Source organism: Caretta caretta, chromosome 13, assembly GCF_965140235.1.
Source record: "Caretta caretta isolate rCarCar2 chromosome 13, rCarCar1.hap1, whole genome shotgun sequence".
Taxonomy (NCBI): domain Eukaryota; kingdom Metazoa; phylum Chordata; order Testudines; family Cheloniidae; genus Caretta; species Caretta caretta.
This window is the reverse complement of record NC_134218.1, coordinates 18,497,964-18,522,115: the sequence shown is the minus strand read 5'-3', so window position 1 is coordinate 18,522,115 and position 24,152 is coordinate 18,497,964. Positions and strand designations below refer to the sequence as shown.

The following is a 24,152-nucleotide window of genomic DNA, read 5'->3' as shown; positions in this document are numbered from 1 at the left end:
ACCAAGAATATACTCAAATGTTTTTAACCTGAGCACTGAGCCTAAGGGAAAGGTGGATGGGTATATTAAAACAACATCCTGATTCTTATTTGTCTTTATTACTCTGTTTTTTCCCTCACCACCAGTGTTGCTTAACCCATGAGGTACGTACTGTAAGACACACCTTCACTAATGCTGCCCCAGCTTATCTGGTAGGACACCACTAAAATGCCAGTGCTGCACATTGGTACCTAAATGGAGGCTGCCAAGTTCCACTGACTACAGCAGCAAAATCATTTAAGAAACATTGTCCCAACAAAGCTTACACTTTCACTGAACCTAGTTTTACTAATCATCATCACCGATAACAAAAAGAGGGGAAAAAAAATCCCTTGGGCCAAAATTATCAAACCCGAGTAAGTTAGGTTCCCCTATCCAAACCTCTTGTTTGGGTGCCTAAATATGGACAGAGTGCTCAAGTTTGACAATTTTAGCCTTTGTCTCCAAAATTATAATTTACATAGTTTCTGTTCATTCTCAAATTACTTTACAAACCTTAACCATCAATCCACGGGACACCCGCAGGATGAAGGCAAGTTACTATTATCCCCATTGTACAGATGGGAAATCTGAGACACAGATGAAGTCAATGCCAGGATGTAGCAAAAGAACTTTCCCTGCACCTTGAGTAGTTATTTATACCGGAGAAAAGTCAGCGTAAAATCAGAATAGCAGCATTTTACACTAGCTATGCAGTGATGTAAATAATTATACAAGGTGCAGGGCAATGAACGACCAGATCCAAGAATTCCTGACTCCCTGTCCCAGACTCCATCCATTGCACCATATTTCTCCAGACAGCACTTCTCACTAGACCCATCACAAACATCACCACCTTCTGCTCAGAGTGGAAGGTACACTTCTTTCACCTTGCCTTTTCTAAAATATAAAGCTACGTGTACATTAAAACAGCCACCTCAAAACAAAATCCCACCAAAATAAACTTCTGCACTACACAAACAATTCTCTACCTGGGGAGAGGATGACAGGCAGAATCAACTACACATAAAAGATGTTACTTATGTTGCTTACCCACGCTACTGGAAGGCGCTTAACTAATACAATGATGCAGATGGTATAACAACTGAAACAGGAATAGGGTTAGTCTGGTTGCAACACTTAAAATCCCAGCTCCTCAGTTGGGTGGATCCACTGCCAGCAAAGCCAGAGCACTGCCATATTTGTTACAGATGTGACGCACAAGTGAGTACATCACAGTGTCTTTCCAACATACCTGCTCTACTCTTCTAACAAGTCAAGAAACAAGTTTATAGCATAACTTATTTTGGGACCCCTCTTGTTTTGTGGAGATGCCAGATCTACACAGCTTCACCCTGCTTTCCCTCACCCTTTCCATTCACAAGGCGATACCCTTATCACAATACCCTCACAGCAGGAATTCATTTGTATCCTAGTTATGTACCTTTACATTTCTTCTCCATTCTTCTCTTCCATTCAGTCCCCTTATTCTCCTACATGTGCTGTATGCTACAGAAGAGTTCTGCAAATACCTGAGATTCATTCAGCTTGCTCTGTGAGCTTCCACGTAAAAAAGACCATGTCCGTTCCATATTCACAGACCAAGTTTATTTAGCTCCTATTCTGCATTCCAGTAGGGCTTTGATTTAAAACTGCAGCATCTTAGGAAGCTGCTAGGTTACAGTTTAAAAAGGTTTGGTTGCCACTGATCTAACAAGCATGTCTATTGTTCAGCACTCTAAGACGCTCTAACCATTACAAAACACTTCTTTTTTTACCATTAGTTGAGTATAAAACATGTTTATTGATTACATAAATTGTTACTGAATATCAAGCCTTTTCATTAGTAGCCATTATTTCTCACAACTGAGCACTTTCAAACCTTTTCTATAACTCACACTATGGCTTTAAAAAAAACCCCACCATTTATTTTCCAGACTAAGTAGCACCTGTGGATGAGAGAATGTAAAACAGCATATTTTTAGCACATAACAGATTGCAAGTACTAAGGCTATAATTAGTATTTTATTCTAAGCACTGTAGGATCAAATCAGATATAAAGATTGAGTGCAGACAGGAATCTGCTCACCTAAATATCTGCTGTTGCAGAATAGTACAGCCACTAGAGAGGTGTAAAGAAAGCCACACTAACATGAACAGCAATAGGATATAGCAGACCAGTCCCTTTTAAGCACAGATTTAGAAAGACCAAAATTAAAAATAACAATGTTTCTACAAGCCAAAAATCTCAGGTACTAACTCAGTTTAAATTCAGTTTACAATCTTGATTCAATAGGAGTTTACCCAAGGACCCAGTAGAAATTCAGCTGAGCAAGGTGAGCATCTAGAGAGGGTTATTCTACTTTTTTAAATGGTGTCCAGGATGACTAGATTATATTCAATAAGTGGGGTGTTACTGTACCTATTACCAATGAAGATTAACGCCAGGATTAGGTGTTAGGCACCTGCAGCATTTTTGCCACAAACCCAACCGAGAAACTCTACTGCAAGCGTGTATCAGTTTCGTCTGCTGTCTCAGTTAGTTCAGCTGCTCATTTAGGTCACAGGGTCGAGCATTGTGTTTTCACAGCCCCAGGTTGTTTGTTCTATTCTGGAACATCACATGGAGCCATAAGCAGCTGGATGGATGAATGTGTGTATGGATTGTAACACTGTTCTACTTCAGAAGCAGCATGACATAAAAGCGTACATGGTCTGTGACTGGACTTATGTAAAATAAGAGTTAAAACACATTTCACCATCTTGTACACCTCTTGTGAAAAACAAGAGCTTAGAGTCTACACAAAGTGAGCCATGGCTTGTCCAGTGAACCTCTCCAGGAACAAATGTCATCACATACTGCTCTGTCTGAAGGAGAAATATGGCATCTGCAAGCCCTTTTGGAGCTTTCAAAGGAAATATGCCCTGATAAGCTCAATAAATGAGCCAAAGTTTATATGCAAGAGGTTCTGTGAAACTCTAGCTTAGAAAATTCCAGCTGTAGAAGAACTGAAACCTTTAGTAAAATTGTTAATTTCTAAAATAAATACATAAATAGAGTCAAGGACAAGAGGCACAAGCCATAGAATAGTGAGGAGAAGGGAAACAAGTTTAAAAAAAAACTAACAGGATTTTTGAAAAACAGCTTAAAGGGAAAGATTTTTTAATTTCAAAAAGGCACTGAATTAATGCCAATGTTTCTTTAAGAAACGTGCCTGATACTGCATATTTATGAGGCACCCCAGAGATTTGTATAGCAAACACATGCCAGTTATTTTACAGAGAAAACACTAATCTGTTTAGATTCATATAAACCATCCTGCTGTGCACAAGCATAACAGTGTGTATATGTATTGGCCTTTAGAGGGAACTCTGAAGCCCTACATGATAGACTATTTCCCACACTTGGGCTTATGTAGCAAATTCTTTTCACATATTGATTCAGCTTCCCTTCCTTCCTTGGTGCATCTGTAATTAGAGGCATTGTTCCCTTAAAAATATTGGTTAGCAAATACCGCATCAGAAGCTTTGTTGGGTACGGATAGCAGACAGCGAGCACTAACAAAAAGTAATTAAAATTCAGCCTTCACTGGTTGATTCATGACCCCTATGTTTATCTTTCATCAAGTAGACCCAGGCAAGAACCATGTCTTCCTGTGTATTTGTACAGCACTTAGCATCATGGAACCCCATTCACAATTGGAGCCTCTTTGGCTCTACTGAAATATACATGATCATCATTTGGAGAACAGAACTGTGTAAAAATCACAGTAACAGCCATAAATGGTACACCTGTGAGCTGGGAGTCCATGCCAAAGGCCCTTTGAAATGTACTGATATTTTATTTTGGCAGATTCTACAATGTGGTAGGGTGCATTTCTGCACATAGCTGTCAAACCCAATATTGCTCATTGCTACCCTAATTGAATTAATTTGCACCGTGTTTGTCAATACACACACACGGTTGTGAAGTATCAGACAGTTTTAATGATTTATTTATTTCAAGTCATTTGGTAGTAGCTGGAACGTCAATAGGTGTGTGTTAAAATGATTTTCCTTAATTATTTAAGCTCTAAGAAGCACACTTTTGAAATATCTTAACATGAATTAAGCACTCACTAAATACTGCTCAAAGGATCAGAACCCCTAACTCTTTTTGTCTATATTTCTGTGGAAAGAATAATGAACCTGTCAAGCTAACTTAATGATAAACCACTATGTATCCATAACTAAAATGTTTAGAAACAGAGCTTTCCCCTCCCATATGCAGAGGTATCCTGATGAGCGTCTGGTAAAATCCACTGGTGTTGGCACACACAAGCATATCGACAAATAAATGATGATGAAGATGCATGACCATGTTTTCCAAGTCCTTGGTGTTGAGATGACATTCATCTCAGGATTAAAGGACCTTGCATTCGTGCAAGTGCAGTCATCATGAAGGAATTCTGAAACAACAACATCTATTCTAAAGTGTTATGCACCTGAGGTCAGGCTGAACAAAATCAACTAAATCCTACAAACTACTGCAGCAGCCAGGAAGACACAAGGAGACATATTGGTAACTACAACTGGTATTCAGCAGAGGAAGAAGTAACTCTGTTCCTGTTTGTGAAGGACTTTGTAAATCAATATAAAAACATACAGAAATGAAATTTCTGTATGAGTATCTGTAGCAAGATTCCTGTCATATGTTGGGATTGCAGTAATCTATTTAGTAGAAGAAAAGGATATAGGTAGAGATCTTTGTATCAGGAAAGGAGAGGCTGAATTTTGCTCATGTTTATCAGGTAATAAAATTTTGATTTCACTTATATAGAGATAGATGTGAAAATAATGCCTGAATCAATCATAACTTCAAGAACCTTTACACAGATGACTATATCAGTGCCAGGTAGGGAGAATGAGAAATTTGTTACCTTTTAATTTTTCCTCTTACTAGTTTCTCTCTTCATTCATCATTAATGGAGAACGTTCCCACTTGTGGAACTTGGATGCAGTCAAATGCTGCTGGGTTAAGCCCTCACTTTCAGCTCAAGTCACGAGTAGAGTTCTTCTGAAGCTGTAACAACACTGGTTATTAGAATTAACACAACTTGATATACTATATTAATCTTAAGGCAATTATATGTCTAAAGCTCCATAGAGAGAGAAAAATGTTACAAATTGTATTCTGGTAAATGACCAGACTACTAGGATGGGTTGAAAGAGGAGAGAAGCTGCTAACAGAAAGAAAATTATCAGATAAGAAATTTCTCATTCTGTTGCACAGTTTCTCTCTTCATTTATCACTAATGGGAACTATCAAGCAGTGAACCACAGAAGTATGGGGCAGAGTAGGAGTAGAGTTTTAATTATTATAGCAGAATAATAGGCAGAAAATGGAAGTTTCCCCCAAAATAAAGGAGTTTTGTAATTTAAGTTATGCAAGAACCAACCCACTAGAACAGTCCTACCAAAAGGATGCCTTTGCAGAAGAATGGAACCTTCCTTTGCAAATCTTCCTCAGATGTGGCTCGTACACTTTTCCCCACACCACCACTAGGGATCTTGTAAAGGGAGCCTTGATTCCTACTTCACAGAAAGTTTTCCAGATGCTTAGCATGCCAACTGATGCAGGATTTTAATTTCTTACCTGCAGCAAGTCTGAGGACCCGGCATTTTGGATGGAATGAGATGGACAAGGTACAACTGGCATGTGCACTCCATGTGCTTGGGATGTATCTTTGGAGTACTATGAATACCTCAATTATGTCACAAGCTTCAAGCGGAGATTAGAACAAAATGATGGGAGAATGACTTCCCAGGATTTGTGGAAAGAACTTAATTTGAACAGAAATGTTTCTGGAACTAGAAGAATAACCTTTTCCTCATTACAACATCACTGTGGTTCTTGCATAGATAAAGGACTAATTCCAAGCCCTGTCTTTTGTAGGTATGATGACAAAAGCCAGCCACAGGCTTGTCTTATCTGCCATTCTGACTACTCTTGACACTGGGTGGTTCTCAGATGGGGAGACCAATATGCCTGCCTAAAGAAGACTGTTAGGGCTAGTACCCACTTTTCTATGGTGCTTGATTGTAGGATTCCAATCAACCATCCTGGAGAAACTTTAATGTAGTTGATATCACTGGAACTTTGTGATTATTATTTGTATTATAGCATCTAGAGACCTGGATTCCATTGTGTTGGGCAATGTACAAGTAAAGACACAGTCCCTGGAGTAGCGAGCTCTCCATTTTCGCTCACACCAGAAATGTAATTTGATCAGCTCAGTGAATGAAATGTAGTGATTGAGTGCAGTTTGGATGCCAAAATGCATCAGTGAGGTTTGTGGAGAATCCTTACTGACCTACACTTCTCCAATGCCAAGGTGGTCCAAGTTCAGATGAAGGAGGAGTTCTTGATTTGAGAGGTCTCGTCTTTTTTGCAGATGCACCGGAGACCGTTCCTTAGCTGTCTACCAAATCTAAAGTACCACTAATCTGGGCCAGTGGAGAAGTAGGAGGAGGACTTTAACTCTCCCTTTCTCTCTGTTTTATGTCCTTTATGTGAACGGTCTTGACAGGAAGCAGATTCTTCTCTGCCTAGAACATTACTTGTGCTGCCACAAAGAAACTCTGACCTCTGTTAACTCTGTGGATTTGGAATGAATATAAGCACCCATGCTTCCGTCACAAGCCAACCTCTGACGGGAAGTAGGAGGAGAAACTTCCCGTGAGCGCCATAATTACCTTCTACCTGCTTGTTCCTTCTGAAGCAGTTGACGCTGGCCACTGTCAGATAGGATACTGGATTCTGTGGACCACTATCTGATTCCATATGGTCATATCTATGATTTTGTTCAGACACACCACTGCTTGAGCTGTCAAAGTAAACTAAAATTTGTCTTCCAGGTGTACTAATCTAATTTTGCATTACATCAGGTGTGTGATTCCACATCCTGAGAAGAAATTTCTGGGGGCACATTTTGAGAAATCCAACTAATGCTCAGCTCCAGCAATCCTTGTCATTGGAGATAATTGGCTACTGATGACCGCTGTCAGGAAATAACTGATGCAATGAAGTTTTGGATCTTTACCAGGTTGGTAAAATTATGGCCAGAGCCATGCCAGTTTTTGACCCTTGAGTGAACAATTCTCTCCACTGTATTTAAAAGTTCTTCTTGATTTTGAAGAACTGTGGGTATGAATTGGTATATGGTTTGTGCATGGGTACAGATACATAACTTCCAACATCTGCCTTACTATGACTGTCAGCCATATCTTAGGACTCTGGGTGCAGAGGGTAAATCAAAAAGAAGATTCTTGTACAGGAATTGTAAGCTCTCATACACAAATGCTCATTTTGTTTTTGTCATGCTAAAGACTTTGTGGGTTTAGAAAGAAAATGCATCTAGGTGTCCTTGGAAGCTTTTCCAAATTTTTCCCTCTGCTGAGGAAACAGTCTCTTATCGAACACCTTTGGTATTAATAGCAACCAATGGATTGCTATGCTGAGTTTGATAGTGAGGGCTCAACACCGCTCTATAATGTCAGCTACTAATTTCTCTTAAGTCTCTGACCCGTTAATTTGAATGAACAAGGTATTGGTTTAGGATTATTGTTTGCTACTCAAGGGTGTAACACAGCATCCTTGTAGGCACTGAGTTAGGAGCCGTTGATCGTCAGAAATCATACCTAGGATCTGACCAGGTTAGAACTGAGACGCCTCACTCCAAGCAAGGATCATACCCCAAGATGAGCCACATGCTTCTCACCAAGTTTTTCTTTACTAAATATAAGAAAGTTTTTTCATCTGAGTGACTATATCTGAGGCTTTGAACCATTGTGCAGTGTCTCCTCATTCCCATGGTACAGGATCTGTTGGGAGTCTCCTTCTAAGGTGTGACTATTTCTTTCACTGGTTGGACCACTTCTGCACCAACCTTAGGCTCCCCAAACTTATATGAAAAAACAAAGAAATTTCACAACATTTTAGATGGCTTGAATCAGAAGTCTACACCGGATTTTCAGATGTCCTCTAAGGAGGTGTCTATGGAAAGCCACATATCTAATCATGACTGACAGTGAAGATATTTTATGAATACTAATGAGTTTCTTGCAATCCACTCAAATCCTGTCCTGGAAGGTTTGGGGGCAAGTTTTGGTGGTGTATGTAGGGTACTTCCTGTGGTTGTTTACAGGACAGAGGCAGCAGGCTATTAGTCCTGGCCTGGGGAGCACTTAACCAAGGAGGTGTACCGGACCAAATATCCTGACTGTGGGAATAATGGGCTAGTTGTGCCTAGGAGCCTGAAAGGATGCCTCCTTGCTCCCCCAGGCTGGCCAGCACCCACGTTAGTGCTTAAGGAGTGACCTAGTACCACTCAGCGCTTTACTCAGTAAGTAAGGTGTCACTTTGAACATACCCCTCTGTAATCCCATGATGGTGCAGCTGTGTGGGGAATGAAATCCTTGTGTGCCTCTGGTCTGGCCACAGACTGCCTGAACTGCTCCTTATGTTTTAATGTGGAGCCAGTGCATGGAGAGGGGGACGGGTAGAGACACCTTACCCCCGACATTCAGAGTTTGAGACTCTTTTCCTAACAGAGCAAGGCTCTACGAGCTGAAAGTCAGCCAGTTCCCATTACACTGCAGCCAGAGGCAGAGCTGCACAGGAGAGACAGGCTCCCCCGTTTGCCCAGACATATGGCAAGGTGGGTGAGATGCAGTGATCCTGATACAGAGCATAGCGAAAGAGCCTCTGTGAGCAGAAAAGCTGCAGGGAACACTTCCCACTGGGTGGCAAGGCAAAGGAGAAAGGGTTTAAACACCATTTTTACACCACTTGCTCATTAACAATACGGATCGCTGCCTTATGAAGGCGAAGCTTGCTTTTGGTCTTTATGGCACCCGGAGTCTCTGGAGCTTGCAAGACTTACCCCAAGCAGACTGTGAGGAGTTCTCCTCTCCGTGGGACTCCTCGTGCCCCTGAGCCTCCCATAGTGCCATTGTAGCCCTCTACCCCGTCCAATTGAGCCCATTCCTTGGAAGAGCAAAGGTCAGCAGCTTGCAGCAGCGGGGTATATAGCTCACCCTCTCAAGTCCCATACTGTAGCAGAGTGAGAGTATGCAGCTGGTGGCAGCAGGGCATCTCTCACCCTCCGAGGCTCCTGGAAAACCACCTATAGCACCTCTGACTTGGCTCAGGGTTTCTTGGGTACTGCAGCAAGGGGCAGAGGGAGTCCTGCTTGAAGTGAGCTGTACTGGAGGAGCTAGAGGGGTAGAGCTTCAATATCCCAGTGATTCCTCACCTCGGGAGAGAGGGAGAGGAGCTTATCTGATCTGTCACAATTGCATGACAACAAATAAAGCTATAAAGCAAAATGGTCGAGAGAAACTGAACTGCTAACTTGTACCACCACCCGAGGCAGAAAAATCTGGTGGTCTGAGCAGAAGGGTGGAGCCTCCAGCAATAACACTTGACCACCTCCAAATTCCAGAAGTGGAGGGCATTATCCTTTAGTGATGAATGAGGAGAGAAGCAGTGTAGCAAGAAAGGAAACAGAAGTTGTTGCCTGGTAATTAAGAGTTCAGATTTAGCTGCATTTTATTTTATTTTTTTAGAAACATAGGTCACGTTTATGTCTGGTGTTACTGCACTGACTGCAACAAAGCTAAAGCAGGGTTGAAGTTGCTAGAACATATTTGTCGCAGAGATATTCTGAAATGTCAGAAGTGGAGGAACAGTTCATCATCATATAAATCTATATTGTCTATGTATGTAAGACTGGAAATATAAATCCATGAGTTCTGATCACTTCTCATGTAAATGCTTAACAGCAGCTGGCACAGGCCACTGGTGACCAGAAAGGATGGAAGAATCAGGTACAGAATGAAAGCCAACAAGAAACAGACTGCATATAATCTAAAACTAATCCAAAGCAGTTTCTATCCAATCACACTGACCTAAAATTTCAACAATGCAGCCTGACTGATCGTATCAAACATAACTGGATTGACCAGTAACATAATAGATAAACACCCACTCTGCAGCTTTAAGAGCTAAGTCATTCACAACCTTCTCCAACACTGGAAAGCCATCCTGACAGCCTTATCAGGAAAGTGGTGAGATGTTTGTAGGACTACAGCCCTCTCATGCACATTAGCAAGAAAGGGTAGATTAGCCACTAGGCAGTAATTGGAAAATACTTCAGGATCCTGTTCTGTTCTTCCAGAAGCAGGGGATAAAAACAGCTGTGTTTAATGGGACTGGAGGATCCATACCAGAATCCAAGGCAAATTAATAGCATGTGCAATAAATGGCAGAAGTCCTTACCAGATTGTTGGGAAATGTTACTGTGCGAGAGACCTAGAGAACAGACCATAGCCCACTGCTGTACTAGCTCTCTGACCTCTCTGAGAAACAGATTTAAACTGAGAGAACCATGGCACAAAATTAAATGTATAGCCTATCTCCTAAACCTCACAGAAGAGACAAGAGTACTGCAGATGAGATATGAAAAAGGTAATAGGACTCCATAAAGGTGCTGAGGGGGAAACAGAATTAATGGATCACTACAGAGATGTTCACAAGGGGCTAATAGGTCAGGAGAGACAAGGATAACAGGACCTTGGGGTGAAAGGGTTTCCATGTGGAAGATGTAAGGGGTTGAGTGGTCTCTAGAGAGGAGACATGGGGATGGAAGTAACAAGTACCTACATAATAATGCTGTATCCAATTAAAAGTGCAGGGAGAATTTAAGCAGACAAGATTCAAGTGCCCAAGCCAGAAATTGACTAGGAAGCAGAAACTAACATGACATCACTAGCAAAAAGTGCCATGGACACTTTAATGATTAAGAGTGGTAGGGAACTGCGATTTTAGTTTTCATCCAAAAAACAACTCCAGGAAGAAGCACAGTGATCCCTAGAACAATGCTGGTTATTCGTTTTTAACTGACTGAAGGGGAGGAGCCAGTAAAAGAGATGGAAGCAGCATGAAGAGGCTTGAAAAATCCTGGATCTGGCCAGGAAGAATTCCCCCAGTGTCAGGGCTACAAAAGACTGCCTGAGGCTCCCTTTCAAGCTCTGGCATGGTGGGAAGGGTGGCTGGGGCAGAAAGGGTGTGGGGTCCACAGATCTGTGGAGATTCTGGCCAGCACCGTGCCCTATGGGTGGTCAGGAACAGGCTGCTGTAACAGACAGGCCCCCAGGTCAGCTTAAAGCCACCTTAGACACTTCTCCTCCTGGGTTGTGAGTTCTCTGTTGTGCCTTTTTTTACCTCAACAGCATTTCCTGGAGCAGCTGGTACTCCTTGGAAGTCTTCCATCCCAGCACAGACAGTGTTTGACTATAGCTATTTGAGGAGATCTCAGCCTGAAGTGCTATGTCTACAGTCTTCAACAAATCTTATTTATCATGCATTCTTGACATTTTCAGTTTCTTCAGGGTTTTTTTTTCTTTTTCAGAAAACATATTTCTGTCTCTGGTAATAGTCTTCAATCCTCCCTCGTGAAAAGTCAAGCAGAGAATTAATTTAGATGTTCAGTAATGTCTAGCACTTCTATTACTAAATTACTCCCACTATCTCTTAGAGGCTCTGCTAATTTTTTAAATGATATTCTACACAATACAGCCTTGAAAAATGCCTTGTCTTTACTTCCTGGGCAATCTTCAATTTCTTCTCTGCTTTGACGTATACAATATATATATTACCCTGCCTCAGCCTCATGTTCAAGAGCTACTCTATGCTTGCCATTTGGTATCACTCATGCCTTTTGCATATCTCCAGGTCCTTTATGCATTTTCATTTATATTAACTTCTTCTACCCCAACGAACATACTCTGAACATGCACTTGAACTGAAATATTTTTATTAATAATATTTTCCCATGAATAATATCCGTACAAGCTGCACATAAGAATAGACTCATAGCAATTTAGTTTTAAACTAAATTTCATTAAGACAGATTATGATCTCAGTTACCGTGGGCTAAAATCAGAGTAAATTCTTTGAAGTCTTATGTGGAATTCTGAATTTAGGCAAGGATAACAGATCAGAATTCAACCCATAATGGGCCCAATTCTCTCCTCACTTACTCCATTGAATTCAAAAGTGTCACACCAGTGTAACAGAACTACAGCAGCAAAAGTGAGAAAAGTCAGTGTGCATTAAATACCCTGAAATTAGAAAATAAAAACTGGACTGTGGAAACACTATGGGTTTTTTTATTCCATTTTATTGCACCTATTGTGAACCCCTCCCTGCCATCCCACAGATGGCATACTGCACTGTGACCCCTTAAATCAGCCACAGAGCAAAAGTGAAGAACGAGAGTCTACAAATTATTGGTATTTTTTTCAATATGCAGTTTTGCTAAATATACTTATATAAGTTAGGTGTTGTATTTTAAATGCTGTCTATTTAGTGTTCGTTATAATAGAGGGCAAAACAGCAGCCACTGGCCTTTGTGCGGTCTAAAAAACTAATGAACTTAAAGCAGAGAAGTACAAGTTAAATTGAAACACAAATATTTAAGAAAAATATCGCGGGAAAAAACCCTGTTTGCAGCTAGAAATCCCCTTACCACCTATCTAGGGAAATGATATAAACAGCATTCTGTTTTCACTTCAAAGCTTACACACTGGTTACTTATGCAATGGGTACTGCAATATTGCAGAGTAACTGGACCACAGCAGGTAAGGATGAGAAGATGAGATTTCTTACACTGCTTTTTAAACTTGCTGCAGTGGATGCCTTTTTTAGTCCTTGGAAGATTGATGATTCCATTATTTGTAGTACTCAGCAATAAATCTCAGAGTTTAGGCTAAAGTGAGCACTTTTCCCTACTTTGCGTCTTCCATTACACTGTTATTCATCATGTTTAATCATTCATTTACCTCTGACTGCTACTGCACTTGGGAAGGACCGGCACATTATTGATTTTTGACTTTTACCCTTTAGAAGGTGGGTAAAGGGCTTTGTAACTGCTTAATCAAAAGTGACATGCACAGGGCAGGGGGGCTGCAGACCTTGGGAAATAGCCAGACAGTGAACCAAGTTATGATTAAACGAAAAGTCAACAAAGAAAGCAAATTATAATAAACTGAAAATTAAAGTGGATACCCCTGGGAGACCATAAAATAAGAAGCAGTGCTCTGCTTAGCAACAAATGTTTCTGGGAAAGATGAGACTGAGGTGATGGAGGGAGTTTTACAAATTCAAACTTCAACAAGAAAAATGGAAGGCATTTTCTGCCAATGGAGTGTTAGACAATTTAATTCAAACTGAAATGTATTCTTGTTTGTCTACAATTAATTTTCACCCAAAATAAAGGGTTTCACTGTAGCATTTCAATAGGCAAACCTATGTAAATAAGGCAGCACATATTGTCATGTTTTAATAAACAGGCTTGTCTCTTATAATCCAATAACGTAGATAAAAATCAAACAATTCTGGCCTTTGTTCTTGGGTCCAAAAATATGGGTGGGGAGGGCGAGAAGGAACTAAAATTATAATTTTCCCGTAACTTCTGCCATGACACCTGGTAAAGCAAAGCATTCTACCATAAACCTTGTCAAGGTTCCTCCCCCACTCTGAACTCTAGGGTACAGATGTGGGGACCTGCATGAAAAACCTCCTAAGCTTATCTTTACCAGCTTAGGTCAAAACTTCCCCAAGGTACAAAATGTTCCACCCGTTGTCCTTGGATTGGCCGCTACCACCACCAAACTAATACTGGTTACTGGGGAAGAGCTGTTTGGACGCGTCTTTCCCCCCAAAATACTTCCCAAAACCTTGCACCCCACTTCCTGGACAAGGTTTGGTAAAAAGCCTCACCAATTTGCCTAGGTGACTACAGACCCAGACCCTTGGATCTTAAGAACAATGAACAATCCTCCCAACACTTGCACCCCCCCTTTCCTGGGAAATGTTGGATAAAAAAGCCTCACCAATTTGCATAGGTGACCACAGACCCAAACCCTTGGATCTGAGAACAATGAAAAAGCATTCAGTTTTCTTACAAGAAGACTTTTAATAAAAATAGAAGTAAATAGAAATAAAGAAATCCCCCCTGTAAAATCAGGATGGTAGATATCTTACAGGGTAATTAGACTCAAAAACATAGAGAACCCCTCTAGGCAAAACCTTAAGTTACAAAAAAGATGCACAGACAGAAATAGTTATTCTATTCAGCACAGTTCTTTTCTCAGCCATTTAAAGAAATCATAATCTAACATGTACCTAGCTAGATTACTTACTAAAAGTTCTAAGACTCCATTCCTGGTCTATCCCCAGCAGAAACCAGCATATAGACAGACCACAGACCCTTTGTTTCTCTCCCTCCTCCCAGCTTTTGAAAGTATCTTGTCTCCTCATTGGTCATTTTGGTCAGGTGCCAGCGAGGTTACCTTTAGCTTCTTAACCCTTTACAGGTGAGAGGAGCTTTCCCCTGGCCAGGAGGGATTTCAAAGGGGTTTACCCTTCCCTTTATTTATGACAAACCTGCATACTACACATTCAACCCCAAATCAATGTGTTACACAGCAATACCACTCACATATCACTTCATACAACACAGAAGGAAAAAAGTGAAAATATATCCAACAGTAGCTAAATATGTCCATTTTTTTTGCAGTTATGCAAGTTTTTTTTCCCCAAAAGGCAAAAAAGGAGAGACTTGTTGACTTTCAAATTTTAAAAAGGGACCCAACTTGTTTATATAATTCTTTCCTAGAATCCTCACTACCCTTTCTTTGCCAGCTGAATAACCTTTGCCTTGCTATTGCTTAGCTGCTGTTGCCTTCAGTTAGACCAGTATTATTCTATTGACTTCAGCAGAGTATAGCAGCATAACTGATAGAATGTGGCCCCTTGTCAGAAGCAATGGAGAAACAGATCAAAAGCTAGAAGTGAGGCAGATGTGCCTTACAGACAACATTCACAAAGCCCTTTTCTGAAGTTCTTGAACCAGTTACCAAAGAGGTTCTGTAGCCCACTGTGGATCCGCTGAACGTTCCCAGGCACAAAATGAGAAATCTGTCTATTCTATGGTTTTTCAGTGGGTTACCACAAAGAAATGTAGCACAGGTCTGCCTGTAATTATGATGCAATGAGTGAGTTCACTCTGTAGGTTTCAGTTCCCTAAATCATGCTCATCTCTTCCCACCCAGTAAGAGTAATCTGTGTGCACAGCACTGGTGCTGCTGGTACAATGGTCACCTTTTAGTCCATCTCACTTGCACTGGCTTCAATTGTTTTAAAAATAGCTCCATTGATAATCCCATGGTCTCAGGTACCCATATCATCTTTGGTCCCACTGGACACATTTTTAGCATATAACCCTTATCACCGTAGTCATCCAATTAGCCACAGTTCAGACCAGGCAAAGGGAGGAACAATCGCCTCAAACAAGCACCTTTAAATTACTTTCTTATTGATAGGTTTCAGAGGAACAGCCGTGTTAGTCTGTATTCGCAAAAAGAAAAGGAGTACTTGTGGCACCTTAGAGACTAACCAATGAAGTGAGCTGTAGCTCACGAAAGCTCATGCTCAAATAAATTGGTTAGTCTCTAAGGTGCCACAAGTACTCCTTTTCTTTTTTCTTATTGATAGAGCTTGGCTTGAATGAGCTACCTGACCGCAACTATGACAAATTCTTGAACAAAGTTAAACAAGGTCATTCACACCAACAGATAATTAAATCATTGCCAGCACTTTTCTCTGAGTCGCTTCATATTCTCATTACTTGGGACAAAGTTAGCCCATCCTTATTGCCCATAGTGGTACCCATGCTCTTTTTAGCTGCAGTTTTCAAATTACCTGAACTCAAAAGAAGGAGCTCTTGATATTTCTCTCATTAAAAAGGAAATAAGGACATGTTCTCTGGCCAGCTTACTTTTAAATTTTCATTGGCATAGTACAGCTGTGAACACAGTAACAATGCATAAAATAATAGAAAAGAAAAGATGACCACAACGACAGTGAGCAAAATAGCACCTTTTTGGGGACTAGCACACTGAGGAATTCAAAAATAGTTAATAAAATAATGATTAAAGGACCTACTTTTACACAGAAAGGAAGGTCTGGAAGCCAGAAGTTTTGAATGCTAGTCTTGCACTAATACCAACTCCTTCTGTTATCTTGGGTATTCATGGCCTGAGTTTCAGGTGTGCTAAGAACTCCACTAAACTCAGTTGAATTTGCAGGTAAACACCACATCTCTGAAAAATCAGCCACTGACCTGTCTATCTCAGCTTCCCCATCTGCAAAATAAGGACAATAATAATCACCTACTGAATTGTTTGTGCAGCAACTGAAGATGTGAACTGCTTTATTAAGCCTAAATATTACTACTACTGCTATTCCTTTGAAAGATTGTTTTCTTGCAATGAAATAATGGATCATTTCCAAATATTGAGAAAACAAGAATAAAGACAGAACTCCTTCCAAAAACTTAGAGCTTGAGATTTCTCCTTCAACCTCATGAGGCAGATTCTCAGCTGATGTGAACTGACATAAGCTCCACTGAAGAGAGTTCAATGGAACTATGACAGTTCACACCAGTTGAGGGTATGCCCTCTATCTCTGTCCTAATTCAATGAAGCACTGCTCTACATTTTTCGGAACTTGGGAGAGAAAACACTATTACATCTCACCCCCTCCCACACACACACACACACACACACCTCTCCCAACACTGAAGTACAATGATATTTCTCCTTCTCAGCATCTTCTCTATCTGGGGCCTGCTTAGGTCTTAAGTTTTGCAGAGTTCTTACTACCAAGCCAGATAACATAGTGTGTTCTCAGCTTGTAAAATGGGAGACAGGCAATGGGCCTAATACACCACTGTGTTACACTAGTTCTACAATGGGGTGACTCCACTTACAAAAGCAACACGCTAGGGTAAAACTGCTATGATGCAGTGGAGAATCAGGTCCAATAACTTTGCTTCAACTCAACATATTTTGCCTGCAATCAAACAAGAACTATGGACATAAACCAAGCCACTAATTCAGCAGCACATGCTTTGCTATGCAATGCAATGCTGCTGGATAGTTCCAATAACAACCCATCTTATTGTTTAGTACATCAACTCCCCATCAGCTCTTATCCTCAACTGCCAAAACAAACAGGGGAAAAAAAACCCTACTAATCACTGGATACTTCAGGGTATAGAAAAAATCTATTCTTGAAACTGCAAAAATTACCTCCGGTTAGGGCGGGAAAGTGTGAGTCACTAATTTTTACCCATAATGTTTCAGTCAAGTGTACTAGTCTACACCAATTATCTGTCAACGGCTGTTTATCCTAGATTTAATCTGCTGGAGGAAATTCATGTCATCTGCCAGAGCCCATTTTGACGTCTCCAATTGGAGATTAAAATATTTTGGCAGAACTCAACTGCAAATTATTTAGAATGACAAACATTTCTGACAAAGTTCCACATTTGAGATGGGAGTGAATAAATGAAGGTGTGTCAGCCACAGAGCAGCCGAAAAATTGGCTCTAGGGATGCAGGAAAGACAAAAAGAAAGAGAAAACGAAAATTTCAAGATAAAGGGTGGGGAATGTTACTGGGGAACAATAAAGCTACATAATGAAATGAAGATCATAGCCAAGTTCTGTACACAGAAGGCTCTTATCTTTTAAAATTTGATATACGACACAGATATTTAGGAAGGGGAGATCAGCAATGATGAATCTTTAGATACATATACATGGTGTGGAGGGGAGAGCTCAATTTTCAGAGAGTGGGTGCTCAACACTTTCTGAAAGTCAGGCTTCCTTTAAAAGGCACCAGAAGTTGAGCACATCAAAACTGCGGCACCTAAAATAATTAGTCATTTTCTAAAGTCTTGGATGCTTACCCCTACATTTTCTCTTTCTGCAGTCAGTCACTCACACTGTGGTGGACTAGACTGTGAGCTGCTCTGGGCAGGAGCATTATCATTTTATTTACTGTTGCCATGATCACCAACCAGGTTATATTAGTAATTACATTTAAATAACAGCCCTACAGTAGAGGAATGCTGAGGTTGCAAAGTCAAAAGTTAGGAAGTACCAGAATTATATGCCTGTGTAATCTTAATTCAGACTCCTTGTGCGTATGCATTATGATATTGTCTCTAATAATACAACCTCATACTATTTGCCTCCCTTCCATGTGATCCCCCCATGCCCTCTCATTCTACTTCAAGTATTCCCCCCACACATCCATTTCTCATCCCTCTGCATTTCAGTTGAACTGCTTCCTCCTCCACACTGCCTGGCTTCCAAGAGGAGGAATATTGAGAGCACAGGAGAGACCATTGTACCCCTGTTCTCAGCTCTGGTGCCTAGCTCCACAGTGGCCCCCAGCAGCGAGGGAAGCAATTGCAGGAAAGTCCTGCTCAAACCCTGTTGCCCTGAGATGGGCCAGACTCGGTCTCTCTGTGGGGAGCACATGTGCAGTCCAGTCGGTACCGAGGGGCTGAGAGAGGATGGAACACTCTCAATGCAAACGGACATTGGCTCTGACAGGCATCTGTCAAGGTTCCTCCCCCACTCTGAACTCTAGGGTACAGATGTGGGGACCTGCATGAAAAACCTCCTAAGCTTATCTTTACCAGCTTAGGTCAAAACTTCCCCAAGGTACAAAATATTCCACCCGTTGTCCTTGGATTGGCCGCTACCACCACCAAACTAATACTGGTTACTGGGGAAGAGCTGTTTGGACGCGTCTTTCCCCCCAAAATACTTCCCAAAACCTTGCACCCCACTTCCTGGACAAGGTTTGGTAAAAAGCCTCACCAATTTGCCTAGGTGACTACAGACCCAGACCCTTGGATCTTAAGAACAATGAACAATCCTCCCAACACTTGCACCCCCCCTTTCCTGGGAAATGTTGGATAAAGCGCCTCACCAATTTGCATAGGTGACCACAGACCCAAACCCTTGGATCTGAGAACAATGAAAAAGCATTCAGTTTTCTTACAAGACGACTTTTAATAAAAATAGAAGTAAATAGAAATAAAGAAATCCCCCCTGTAAAATCAGGATGGTAGATACCTTACAGGGTAATTAGATTCAAAACATAGAGAACCCCTCTAGGCAAAACCTTAAGTTACAAAAAAGATGCACAGACAGAAATAGTTATTCTATTCAGCACAGTTCTTTTCTCAGCCATTTAAAGAAATCATAATCTAACATGTACCTAGCTAGATTACTTACTAAAAGTTCTAAGACTCCATTCCTGGTCTATCCCCGGCAAAGACAGAATATAGACAGACACACAGACCCTTTGTTTCTCTCCCTCCTCCCAGCTTTTGAAAGTATCTTGTCTCCTCATTGGTCATTTTGGTCAGGTGCCAGCGAGGTTACCTTTAGCTTCTTAACCCTTTACAGGTGAGAGGAACTTTCCCCTGGCCAGGAGGGATTTCAAAGGGGTTTACCCTTCCCTTTATATTTATGACAGCATCTCACTTGGAGTGTCTATTTTCCAACTGACTGACAGTGCTGCTGCAACTTGCTCCAGCATAGAGACTGCGTGGAGATAAACAGTTTTGACTCCATTGCTGTACACAACACTGCCACATGGCTATTCTTCTACTGAGCGGTAGGTGAGGCATAAGCACAGAGAATTTTGCACCATTTACTAAGATTTTTTCCTAATTTTCAAAAATGGATGTTTCTGGACAAACAGTTGTAAATTCCTGAATTTTAAAGATTTAATTTTAAAATGAAAAAATTATTTGGGTGTACCATTACAATCCCGTATTTCAGAACCCCACATTCATGCTCTAAATGATTTTGAATCTTCACAGTGGAAGAGGCGGCAACTTTGGAAAACTAAGACAACCATTTTCTTTATGATAGCTGCTTTTCTGTTACTGTAGTGATGCTCTTTGATTCTGTTGCAATCAGAAGTCATGAGGTGCACTCTGCTGCAAAAGAAGAGCATTTAGTCAATTTATTAAATGTAAGAGCAAGATAATTATGAACACAAATGTTCAGTGTTCATACTACTAAAAGCAGCAAATGTCAGTGGAGCCAGCTCACCTGGACTACTTGAGAAAAAAAAGATGGCAAAACCTTTTATCTTGTCTTTTAAGTGCTTGATTTAATATTACATAGTGACCCAGAGAATCTGAGATAAAAGGATCAGAGTGAACTATCTCAGAGATGATGGGAACATATCTCCCTTGTGAATTGACCTTCTGGTTCTTCTGTGTTGCTCTTTGTCTTTCAACAAGATTAGAGGGACTATTCTCCCACTGACATATAGGATAGGGAACCTTTGACCCAATGGGAGAATGGTTATCTTATATCACAGACTTTTGCCTTAGGTCTTCCAAGCATAAATGAAAGTGGGGTATAAGGTTGGATATTTTTTCTCAGGTACGTTAATTTTCCCAGAAGGGCACTTGCTTGTCACAGGGGTTTAGCTAAACAAACAAGAATATAACAAAGCCAAATAGAGGCATATAAATGATAACCCTTATTTACCTGCAGAAGGACTAGCGTGTAGGTGGCTGCTTCTAGCTAAAACATAGAAGCACATTTATGCTGCTTTTTCAGTGTTTATGCATATATGCTCATTTTGAGGCAACTGCATGTTGATCCAGAATTTGGCACATTTCCTGCCCTCCCTCCCCCCAGAAAATAAACCAGCTAAGAGAGGAGACCCTTTGGCAGTCAGAGGCCTTAATGAAAACACAGTAATTGAACTCTGACATTACTCAGCTTCTCTGAAGCTACAGACACTATTCACCTTGGGAACTGCACAGTGAAGCTAATCACATACAGTGCTTAAACTTCCGGGGCTGGAGGTTTTGGGGGAGGGGAATGAGATTAATTGGAAATCTAAACTCTTGGAAACTATAATGGCAAAAGTATTTGTAAGCCCTGAAAAAAAATCCTCGGTGTTATTTAGCACTGAGAAAAAGCAAACAGCTGCTTAGGAATTTTAATTCACTAGTCAGTACTACCATATGTACATTTTTCCATTATGTGTCAAAACACACATGTCCTTGCCCTAAAACCTTTGGAACTTACAATTTATTTTGCTTTGTGAATCAATTATTAAACTTCTCTCTGACGTAAGACATTTCCTTTTCAGTGTTTTATCTACATTTATGGCACAATGAATTCACTATTTATTAGATAAGACAAACAATATTGGGAATAAAAAGAACTCACTTGTAATAAGTGAAGCACTGAAATTCACTCACAAGCATGTTTATGAATAATTAAGTGGGTGATGTACAGCTATATTACCACGAGACTCTTATGGTTCAGATTGTCATTTCTCAGCACAATATTGGCAAGGCTTTGTTTCTCTAGTATAAAGAGTCTCTTATTTAAATCTTCATTCTTCAATATGGGAAGATTTATTCTTGTTTATATAGGCTCACGTTACTGTAAACTTCGTAATATTTACTCTATGAAATGTTCATTTTCTGCTTAAATTAGCCAGATTGCTTGTAAGGGATGTGTGGGGGATATTTCTTGGTTGTTGCTGGTTTTTTTTTTTTTTTTAAACTTCTTTAGAAAAAAAATCTAAATGTTCTTTCGGAGAAAATAAATTGTACTATTCAGGCCCTGGGAGTAGGCATCTGAAAATAACTGTTCTTGAAAAATAATAAAATTTCCATTTCAACATATTGTTACTATGTTGGAATGAGTTTCACTTCACCCACAGAGTCATAAAGCTCTGTATAATTGTCCATATCTTAATGACCTCAGGCTCCAAATACAATCATTGGTCTTTGTGCACACAGTCTGTCACTTCTGGTGCTGGAGTATTGACATTGCATTTCTTTTAGGTTCTGTGCAGCCCTTTAATGACCACAGCAATTAATAATGCATCATTCTCTCTCCTCTAGCTAATTTTAATTGCTGTAATTTATGTCCCTTGACAATACTTGCACTACCCATGTAATCTATACTGCTGTGACTGAGTTAGAAGATCACACACTCAAGATCCCTAGCAAGTAAACAACACAATTCCAAGTTCATGGACATCATCTGCAATTGACATCAATTACTGTTCAAGGAAACAAGCCATGACATTACAGGTAACAAACAGTTTGTTTTTATGTTCTGAAACAGAATGGACCTCATCATTAGTGCTTTGGCAATTAATTAGAACTTCAGAGCTACAGAAACAGCACTTTATTGATATTCCCCTAAACCTAACAGTTGAGTAAGCGAAGATAGGAAAAATCAATCTCAAATTAACAACTAGAGAGCTTCTGCAGTACATGACCAACTACAGGCCCATAATTCTATATGAAAATACATACCTACCATGCAGAGGTGGATTAAGGCAAAGCACTATAGTTTCATGCCTTGAGCTTCAGATTTGATGTCACATGAAAACAGAACTTTAGCTTTCTTTGAAAAACATAACATGTTTCCAGAAGTCATGGATACAAAGAAAACCTTGAAAAAGTACAACCCAAGTATAACTGATACCTGCCTGAGTCTGCAGTCTGAAACAACAAGCCCAAAGGAGGTGTGAACTGCCCCATCTACTCAACTCTGAAACTTGCTCCCCATCCAGGGATGCCGCATCTAAATTATGTCTAAGGCCCCAGCTGCCTTAATTTATCTATGCTACTAGGTCACCCAATGCATTCTCCTGGCAATGGAGGATTGCTCTATAGAACACACTGTCTAGTGCTTCATTCAGTCCAGCTTTTATTTGTCTTCATGGCGCTACTCAAGCCTTGTTTTCGCGACACAGTTTTGTCGACAAAAGTCAGTTTTTGCCAACAAAACAGTTGTACACACTGCAATGCTCCTTCTGCCAACAAAACTCTTACTTTGCTAACAAAACAAAACCACCTCGACAAGAGACATTTACGGCAAAGGCCCGGGAATTTTTGAAATTCCACTTCCTGTTTGCTCAGCGTGGACAGCTCACATTGCATCTTCTCAGTTGACGATGGCAGCTCCATGCTGCAAACACTCTCCCACTTGGAGCACACCTGAGTTGTAGGATCTGCTGGCACTGTGGGAAGAGAAGACTGTACAGTCCCAGCTCTGCTCCAGCCATAGGAACTTCAATACCAACAGTTAGATTTCTCATGGCTTGATGGATAAGGGCTACGAATGGTACACACATAGAAGATAAAGGAGCTGAGGTAGGCATACCAGAAGGCAAGGAAGGCAAACCATTGCTCTGGTGCTGCACCAAAGACCTCCTGCTTCTACAAGGAGCTGGATGGCATCCTTAGCGGTGACTCCACCTCACTCACCAAGAGCCCCATGGATACTTCAGTGGCACTGGAGGTGGTGGACAGTGGACCCAACTCCAAGGACGAAGTTGTGGACGAGAAGGACAAGTTGGAGGACGACGTGGAGCACACAACAGGCTTGCTGGCATCTGGGCAAAGTTCACCCATTCTTGTTTTCATCATTCTTCCATGGAGCTCCTTCTTCCTAGGAATATCTTCCTGGCTCAGCATATCATGCTTCTCCCCTGGTTTTCTTCACATTTCTCCTCAAAACACACTTTGTCCATAAGCCTACTATTCTTTGTCCTCCGCACACAGAAGTGTTATTAAAAAAAAAAAAAAAGCTTCTTACTCTGCATCCTGTTACAACATTTACGCCATCTAATTACATTCTGCATATTCTAGATGTTCTGTCTTGTTTGATAATTTACATTGTAGACTCCTTGGGGCAGGGATTATGCATCTTCTTTATTCTGTACAGTACAAAGGATACTGTCTGTCCAACAAATTACCAATATTCATAAATATTCCTTTTTTAATAACTGATATTGTCCAGATCTAAATTTACATTTCCCCTCCCAAAGGTTCAAGATTCAACATAATTGAGATTAAGAGGCCATTAAAACAGTTTGTCAGAAACTGCTGTGCAACAAACAAATGCACCTTTAAAAAAGGAATTAGGACCAAATCTTGGCTGCTATCTGAGTAGCAAATTCCCACTAATTACAAACAGAGTAACATGTGTGGAGCTGTAGCAGGACATAGCCCTGTTAGGTATTAATTGAACGCTACCTAACTTCCCTTATGTTCAAGGATGTAAACTGGATGTGTTTGAAGAACTAGACCTTACATTTTAGCATTTCTTCTAATGATGTGAAGTTAATGTGTGTGCGCGCAAGAGAGAAATGGGGGGCGGGGAGAGA

The 24,152-nt window shown here is 40.6% G+C and overlaps 1 protein-coding gene across 8 annotated transcripts in view; it reads right to left on the bottom strand.

Moving 5' to 3' along the window:
* The window catches only part of SULF2 (sulfatase 2), a 238,531-nt gene that overhangs the window by 123,244 nt on the left and 91,135 nt on the right, over positions 1-24,152 (bottom strand). Inside the window, exon 1 of one of the 8 annotated variants that reach the window (XM_048819459.2) lies at positions 4,938-4,958. The exons of the other annotated variants lie outside the window; for them this stretch is intronic. The gene's annotated coding sequence lies outside the window, so the exon portion shown is untranslated. Of the gene's footprint in view, positions 1-4,937; positions 4,959-24,152 lie in introns of those variants that run through there. 8 annotated transcript variants of the gene reach the window in all.